The 8,935-nt window shown below is 30.3% G+C and overlaps 1 long non-coding RNA gene across 1 annotated transcript; it reads left to right on the top strand.

Moving 5' to 3' along the window:
• The first annotated feature begins 1,754 nt into the window (after positions 1 to 1,754).
• On the top strand, positions 1,755 to 8,533 carry LOC106682526 (uncharacterized). Its single transcript, XR_001343428.3, has 2 exons — positions 1,755 to 1,874; positions 8,141 to 8,533. It is a non-coding gene; the product is annotated as an uncharacterized lncRNA (long non-coding RNA).
• The last annotated feature ends 402 nt before the right edge of the window (positions 8,534 to 8,935 follow it).

Here is an 8,935-nt window from a genome sequence, read left to right on the forward strand (position 1 = left end):
AAGTCGGGTCATTTGACCCGCTATGGTAGAAATAGGTATATATTAAGTCTTGGTATGATTAGTGTTAATTCACCGCCTGCGTTACTCCCCCTACTCACACCTTCTCGTCTGCTATTGTTTGTTGGCATCTGAACTTCTTTCCTCCGATTCTAATATTCCATTTCCTATCACTATTCTTTATCCTAGTTCACACGTTCTCAAAAATATCACAACCAATAATCACCTGACAATCCTACTAACTACATGAATTGTTAAATTGTCGCCTTTAACTTCCCACTTACATTACAGTTATATCTCTACCTCCTCCTTTACACTGCATTACCCACCCAGAATGATTAATTTACATTTGCAAACCTGAACCTGGAGTGCCCTGCCCGCGTCGCTCAGTTTTTCCAGAACTCTGCATGTAACGGTTTTTGAGCTTCTTGTATTCCTCAGACAGATCACTCCTCCCTTAACTCGGATTTTAGGCAGACCACCTTGTTCTTCTCACATGATTGTTCCTCATCTTATGCGTATTCCTTCCTTCTTCCTGTTCCTCCCCTCTACGAGTTTCCTTGTTCGCCTCTGTTCCTTGGGTCCTCCACTTCCTCTTCAGTTTCTGATACTTATGACACTTCCGGGAACTTACTGGGCGATCCACCCAGTCTGTGCGGAAGGCTTTACCTTTGCACTTGTTGGGCATTAACTTCCATTGGCTCGTCCTAGTCCATACTCCTTCTATATACGTATGAGCAATGTCTGGAGATACGCCCTTCTTTTCCACATACGAAGCATTTGAACACTAAATGTCCCACTTTCCCGCACTCTTATGGGTTATAACCGTCCGAATCCTCCTCTTCTCTCTAGTGATGAAAGGTTTGAGGAAAGACACACACGAGTTGAAGTGAAAGATTGCCTTATTAAGTCCAATACCTCTATATAAAACAATCAATCATCTGATATTACTTCTGTCAGCTGATATGGCACTCAAGCCGTAACTTATATAAATGTCTCAATTTCTAACCCCGACCAGCCAAGAACTAGGCGAGATATTCTGGAGAACAGGCGCAAGGGCCTCTAGGCTGACAAGACAAGAGTATGGATGAGTAGTGTGGCCTGGACAAATACTGTAAGCTGATAAGAACCTTTGAAGATATCTGCTGCATGAACACTCCGGATATACATCATTATAGCGATGTTTAAAACTAGAGATTGTTGTTTGCTCACGTAAAAGAGATAGTAAATATTAAATAAAACTTTTTTTTATAATATTCTGCACAATTATCAATGACAACAATATAATTAAAAATAAATCAATTTACATATTTTAAATTTATATGGACAAAAAAAAAATAAAAATTACAAATTCTTTTTGTTTTTAATGTTGCTTCAACAGCTACTCCTTCATGTTAATTATTTTGAGTTCATTTTTGTTCAATACTTATTCATTTCATTTTGTGAGAAGTTAGTCACCCTATGGTTTATGATATTATAGATGGTTTTATTTTATCTGTTTTCTTTATATTTTTTTCCGTGCACATTTTTGGTTAGTTATTGCAGTTTCATTTTTTTTCTTTTCCACTATATTATTGCAGTGATATTTTACAATTTTATTTTTATTTTTACTCCAAGGTTCTAAAACATATTTTCGATGCCTTTAATATTATTCTTGAGGGACTAGTCCCGGAATAAATAAGGAATATCATTATTACATGCGAGTCAGCAATAAAAAAATACACAGAAGTATGGTCAATGAAGGAATTTATTTATAAGGACTCATTAAGATCAAAATGCATCGAAATCGCCATTTCTTATCTAGATGGAAGTTATCAGCAAGGATAAATACCGCAGAGGTTCGATGCAATAATCATTTTGCAACGAGAGTTCCAAAGGTGAGTACCATTAGAATAATTGATTTCAAATTAAAAATATTTTAAATAACTGAGTAAAATTGTTAAGTAGATTCTTGCTGTAAAATTCTAAAGAATTTGATTGAGCTTAATATTTATAATAGAGTTCGAGCATATAATTATATAATACTCATTCATGGCCTTCCCCCCCGGGCAATTGTGAGGAGCGTTAGCCAATGGGTGGCACTCACAAAAATAGACGTGGGAGTGACGAACCCACGAAACTTGGACCTCTACAGTCTGTCGCGCCAATGTTAGTAATAATAATTTAAAAAAATAATATTTATAATAGAACATAAAAGAAATTATAAGTTATGGAACAAGAGCCCAAGAGGAGAGAAGCAATTATTTTACTCCAATTTTTGATTACTTTAATGAAAACAATGTGTAATTACCAGTCAAAATTGATGAGTCTGTCAAGTATAGGAAGGGGGATTAAAAATGGCGACTGCTTCAAAACGTTTAAAAAAAATTTATTTTTCATTTGGAGCTCTATATCTTAAAAACTACCAACAACACTAGAAAATCTAAGAGAACAATATTTAAAGAAGAGTAAATTTGGTGAAATATTATCCCTAAAAGGGCTATTTACGTCCAATAGTTCTCGAGATATAGCCTTTTAGAAAGCAAAATTTCATAAAAACCTACTGAAAAATTAGTAGTTAGTTAATTTATTTTGAGTAATCTATATCTCAAAAACCATTCGACGTTCGTGTTTATTTGTACTCATATTAAAAACAGTTTATCTCATATACAGTAGTTTATGACGTTTATCTTCGTAGAAATAGTAATTTTTATGATATTTTCTAGAACAAATTGATTTATAGATGTTCGGACAAAATTTCATGAGCATGTATGCGAATATCATAAAAAATACTACTCATACAAAAATAACTTTATAGTATAGTACATTTGACTAGTTTTAATATGAGTTCCAGCAAACACCTGTACGTCTTATGGTTATCTGAGATATATTTTTTCATAAATCAAACTTTTTGTCCAAACAACTAGAAATCGAAATTTGAGAATTTATATTAGCAAATATCATGAAAACTACAACTACTACGAAGATAAACGTCAAAAACTACTTTATAGTACATTAAACTAGCTTTAATTTGAGTGCTTATAGCCATTTGTACGTCTAACCGTTTTTGAGATGCAGATTTCTTAAAATAAATTCTGTAACATTTTTTAGGGTAATAGTTTACCTCAATTCCCCCAAAATGGCGTAAGCCCATTTTTTCGTGACGAGAGTGTACTGACGGTTCTGAACGGACGACTTAGGTTAGGTTATGAAACTAACCATCCATCAAGAGGGGAAATGGCGGCTGTTTCAGAATGTTAAAAAAATCAATTTTTCATTTGGAGCTCTATATCTTTAAAACTGCCAAGACTAGAAAACTTAGAAGAACGCCATTTAAAGTAGAATAAATTTGCTAAAATAGGACCCCTAATATAGCCATTTACGTTCAATAGTTCCCAAGATATAGCTTTTTAAAAAGAAACATTTCTTAAAAAATGTTACAGAATTTATTTTAAGAAATCTGTATTTCAAAAACTGTTAGACGTACAGATGTCTATAAGCACTCAAATTAAAGCTAGTTTTAAGTACTATAAATTAGTTTTTGACGATTATCTTCGTAGTAGTAGTAGTAGTACTTTTCATGATATTCTACAAAATAAATTCACAAATTTCGATTTTTAGATGTTTAAACAAAAAGTTTGATTTATGAAAAAATATATCTCTACTATAAAGTTGTTTATGATGTTTATTTTTGAATAAGTAGTACAAAGTTTCAACTAAACAACTTAGTAAGAGTTGTCCGAACAACTATAAATCAATTTATTTTAGAAAATATCATAAAAATTACTACTCCTACGAATGAAAACGTCATAAACTACTGTATATGAGATTAAACTGTTTTTAATATGAGTACGAATAAACGCGAACGTCGAATGGTTTTTGAGATATAGTTTTCTCAAACTTCTGTTTTTCAGAGCTTTTTAATATGAAATGTTGCTTTAAAAAAGCCATATCTCGGGAACTATTGAACGTAAATCGCTCTATTAGGGCTAATATTTTAGCAAATTTACTCAACTTTGAATGATGTTCTGTTAAGTTTTCAAGTGTTGTTGGTAGTTTTAAAGATATAGAGCTCCGAATGAAATTTTTTTTTTAACGTTTTGAAGCAGACGCCATTTTTAATCCCCCTTCCTATACTTGGCAGACTAGTAATAATACATAGTTTTCATTAATGGAATAAAAACTTGGGATGAAATAACTGCCTTTTTTCTTGCTGAGTGGTTAAATAATATCTCCATTTTGCAATGAGGTGCAGATAGTTGACCGTAGATTAATGCTTGGAGAAGTTTGTCGGGGGGTGCGGTCAGCAAAGAAGAACATAAATAAACAAAACCATACTTATTTATTTTATGCCGACGTTTTAGAATAAGAAAAGAATAAAGAAAAAATCTCCATTTTACTTTCTATCGTTGACATAAGTCCTATCCTATTTAGAATAACATCATCAATCTTTTTTTCTATCAGATATGCAACTACAAAAACAAAAGTAGCGATAGTTTTTAACCATATAAACAGCTTTACTGGTGATCGTTTGTAGAGTTCGAAAAGAGCAATGAAGATTAGATTTATAATTACTTAGGATCCAAATTTATAGCATCAGGTTCTCCGCAAAGTTTACTACTAACACTGTAATAGCATATGAAATATATAACTTATTAATTAATTGCTTAAATATGAATTTTTGTAATTATAAATCCTTAAATAGACAAATTAACACTATATTATATTTAAATATATGAAGATGGTCAGGGTTGCGGTCAAAAAGCCTCCCCTCTGCTCCTCCACGCTTCCGATTTATATTCAGCTTCTATTCAACCTTTTAGTACAAGAGCCCAAGAGGAGAAAAAAGGCAGTTATCTCACCCCAATTTATGATTACTTTAATGAAAACTAGGTATAATTAATAGTCAAAATTGATGAGACTCCCAATTATAGGTAGGGGGAATAAAAAATGGCGGCTGTTTCAAACCGATAAATAAAAATAATTTTTCATTCGGAGCTCTATATCTTAAAAAGTAGGAACAACACAAGAAAACCTAAGAGAACGTCATTTAAAGAATAGTAAATTTGCTAAAATATGAGCCCTAATAGAGTTATTTCCGTTAAATATTTTTTGAGATATAGCTTTTTAAAAAGTAACATTTCATTAAAATGTTGTATGGGACGTACTAAAAGATCAGTAGTTTGTGAATTTATTTTTAAAACTCTATATCTCAAAAACCTTTTGACGTACAGATGTCTATTAGCACTCAAATTAAAGCTAGTTTAATGAGCTATAAAGTAGTTTATGATGTTTATCTTCGTAGGAGTAATAGTTTACATGAAATTTGCTAAAAATAAATTGATTTATAGTTGTTCGGACAAATTTTCATTTGCCCAATTTATATTCATATGTGAATATCATAAAATCTACTACCTCTACGAAGATAAGTATCATAAACTACTTTATAGAAAGTTAAATTTCCTTTATTTTGAGTGTTAGAAGACATATGTGCGCCTTATAGATCCAGAGATATATTTTTTGAAAAATCTAACATTTTATACAAACAACTAGAATTTAAGATGAATGGAATATGGTCCGGGTGCGGTAAAAAAAAACTCAAATAGTAGAATTATACTATTTTATTGAGCCAACGTTTCGCCCCACGTTGCAGGGCTTCGTCAGGGCTGTTTTGACGGTAGTCAAAAATAATATTTTTTTATTATCAGGCTCAATAAAATAGTAAAATTCTACTATTTGAGTTTTTTTTTTAGTGCACCCGGACCATATTCCATTCATCTTTCACACGGTCAATTAACAATCTTCCAGTATTTCCAACTAGAATTTAACATTTCGTGAATTTATTTTATCAAATATCATAAAAACTACTACTCCTACAAAGATAAATATTAAACTATTTTACAGTAAATTTAACTTGCTTTAATTTGAGAACTGGCAGACATCAGTACGTCCAATGGTTTCAGAAATAAAGTTTTTCATAAATCAAATTTATTGTCCGCACAACTATAAATCAATTTATTTTAGCAAATATCATGAAAACTACTATTCCTACGAAGGTAAAGGTCATCAACTTCTTTATAGTCCATTAAACTAGCTTTAATTTGAGTGCTAATAGACATCTGTACGTCACATAGTTCCTGAGGTATAGATTTCTCAAAATAAATTAGCTAACTACTAATCTTTCAGAAGAGTTTTATAAAATTTTGCTTTCTAAAAAGCTATATCTCGAGTACTATTGGACGTAAATATCTCTTTTAGGGCTAATATTTCAGAAAATTTATTCTTCTCCAAATAATGTTCTCTTAGATTTTCTAGTATTGTTGTTAGTTTTAAAATATAGAGCTCCGAATGAAAAATTAATGTTTTTAAATAGCCGCCATTTTTTATTCCCCCTACCTATACTTGGCAGACTCATCAGTTTTGACTAGTAATTATACCTAGTTTTCATTAAAGTAATAAAAAATTGGGGTCAAATAACTGCCTTTTTTTCTTCCCGGCTCTTGTACTATTTCGCTTTGAACAGATAGATGGTCCTCATTTGTTCTAAGCTCATTTATTATCATCTAATATCATTATTATTGTTTTTATTTATATATATTCTTTCAAGACGTTTATTTAATCTCTACTTTCTTCTTCACTTTTTTTAATTATAAACGTCTCTTGTACTTTTTCAACTGCATATTTTACGTTTTTTTTTAATTTTTATTCTTACCATTGTTACTTATTTTTTTATTCTCATCATTGTTTATCCAGGTTTATTTTGTATTAATATTATTTTATGTCTTCCTTCCTTTTATTTATATGTAATTTCTTATCGAGATGAGGTGTACATAGTTGACCGTAGATTACTGATTAGAGAAGATGGTCGGGGGGTGCGGTTAGCAAAGAAACAACATAAATAACCAAAAAATATTCATTTATGCCTACGTTTCGACCATATTTTCAGGTCTTCATCAGGGCTATAAAAACAAAAAGACAACAACCATCATTTAGAGAGAAAACAAATTTATTTATTTATTTTATCTGAACGTTCGTTTTTTGACCATTTGATTTCCGTTTGTCTGACGTCGTTGTCGACCTGCACTCTAACGACTATTCCTGCAATTTCAAACGATTTAGCAGACATCTCTGTCTACAACTGCAAGTTATTTTTTTCTCTCTTATCTTATCTCCTATTTCTTCATTTCCTATTCTCCATATTTCTTCTTATTTTCTATAACATTGTTTTTTACATACTCCCCGTTAAAATATCCGTTTTTTACACGCCCTTTATGTACTGATATATTATATTATTTTTTGGGCTCTCATTATTTTACATTTTACACCTTTTTATGTTGGTCTTTTTCTTCTTTTTCTTTTATTACTCTTACGGTGACTATTTTATCTCTTTGATCTTTTGAGATTTCTGTTTATATAACGTCTTTTCCCTACCTGCACTGTAGGAAAAACCGCTAGTTTCCTGCAATTTATAACAATGTTCTTTCCTAATTTCTTTAACTAATTCTTTATAGATTCTTTCCATTGTATCATTTATTTGTTGCTCACATTTTTATTATTATTTTATTTATATATATATAGTTTTATCTATTTTATTTTTATTTCTATAATTTTTTTTTCTCTATAAATGATGGTTGTTGTCTTTTTTTTTTTTTATTGGCCCTGATGAAGACCTGAAAATCAGGTCGAAATGTCGGCATAAATAAATATTTTTTGTTTATTTATGTTGTTTCTTTGCTGACCGCACCCCCCGACCATCTTCTCTAATCAGTAATTTCTTATCACTTTATGTTTACATAATATTTATCCTAGCTCAAATTGTATTGTATCTTATTTTTGTAATGTTCTTAGTTGTTTTGTTTTTTGTATCTTGTTAACCCTGATGAAGCCCTGCAAAGTGGGATGAAACATCGGACAATAAATAGTTATAAACTATTTCTTCTTTTTTTTACCACAACCCTGACCATCTTCATATATTTCAGTTTTACGGTCAATATATTATATATATATATAAAAGACACCTCAATTACTAAAACGCTCACTTCTTAGCAATAAATTTGGTTTAAATCTTTATAAAGATTTTATATTCTGTCATATGTATATTATACAACAAATTTTAAATTATAGAATTTTTTTTTATTAATTATCTTTTACTTTTTTTTTTCAGACAATTTTATTCATCACACCAGCCAATCTTGTGCCAACATGTTTAAGTGGATCTTCAAGTTTTTTGTTAAAATAATAACTCCAATGTATAATCTCTTGTATATAGTCTGCTGTTGCGAGTGCAGTTATGAAGAACAAAAGTAGCCACAACTAAATGCTGAGTGCTAGAAAAGGAAGGATCAGGTACCCACTCAGCACTGACAGGAAGTCGACCAAGCCTTTTTTTTTGTACCTTCTGAATTTACCATAAACTAGATATTACATAATGATTATGTAATTTGTTTACTAAATCATTATGTATATATAGGTTAATCAATTTTTTTGTCACACAAAATTACTCAAAACAACTGTAATATATTTTCTCAGTCTGAAATAAATAATACTTTTTTCTTTACTCAGTTGCATCCCTAAGTTTGGTTGTCCAAAAATATTTTTTAACAGTTTATTATAAGAAAAAAAATCCTTTTAATGAATTATTTAAAAATACACTCCTGGTAACATAATTTATTTTTTTGTTTATTTTTCTCTTTGAAAAATTGCATGCACTGTACATATAAAGAACAACACATGATGAATAGCATGATCGATAAAAAGTCTAAATTTTTTTTTTTATTCCACTAATTCTCTGCTCACAGTTAGTTTCTTTGTTCAATCGATCAAATATATATATTGTAATATGCTCTTTTTTTAGTAAATAGTATATTTTGATGTATAAATGGTTTTAATATGTTTTATTTTATGTATCATTTTAATATTCATTGCTTTGTTTATCCAAAAAGCAAACTAACCAAGTTTC

This window comes from Halyomorpha halys, unplaced genomic scaffold (assembly GCF_000696795.3).
Source record: "Halyomorpha halys isolate HHAL.00 unplaced genomic scaffold, Hhal_1.1 Scaffold24.1, whole genome shotgun sequence".
Taxonomy (NCBI): Eukaryota; Metazoa; Arthropoda; class Insecta; order Hemiptera; family Pentatomidae; genus Halyomorpha; species Halyomorpha halys.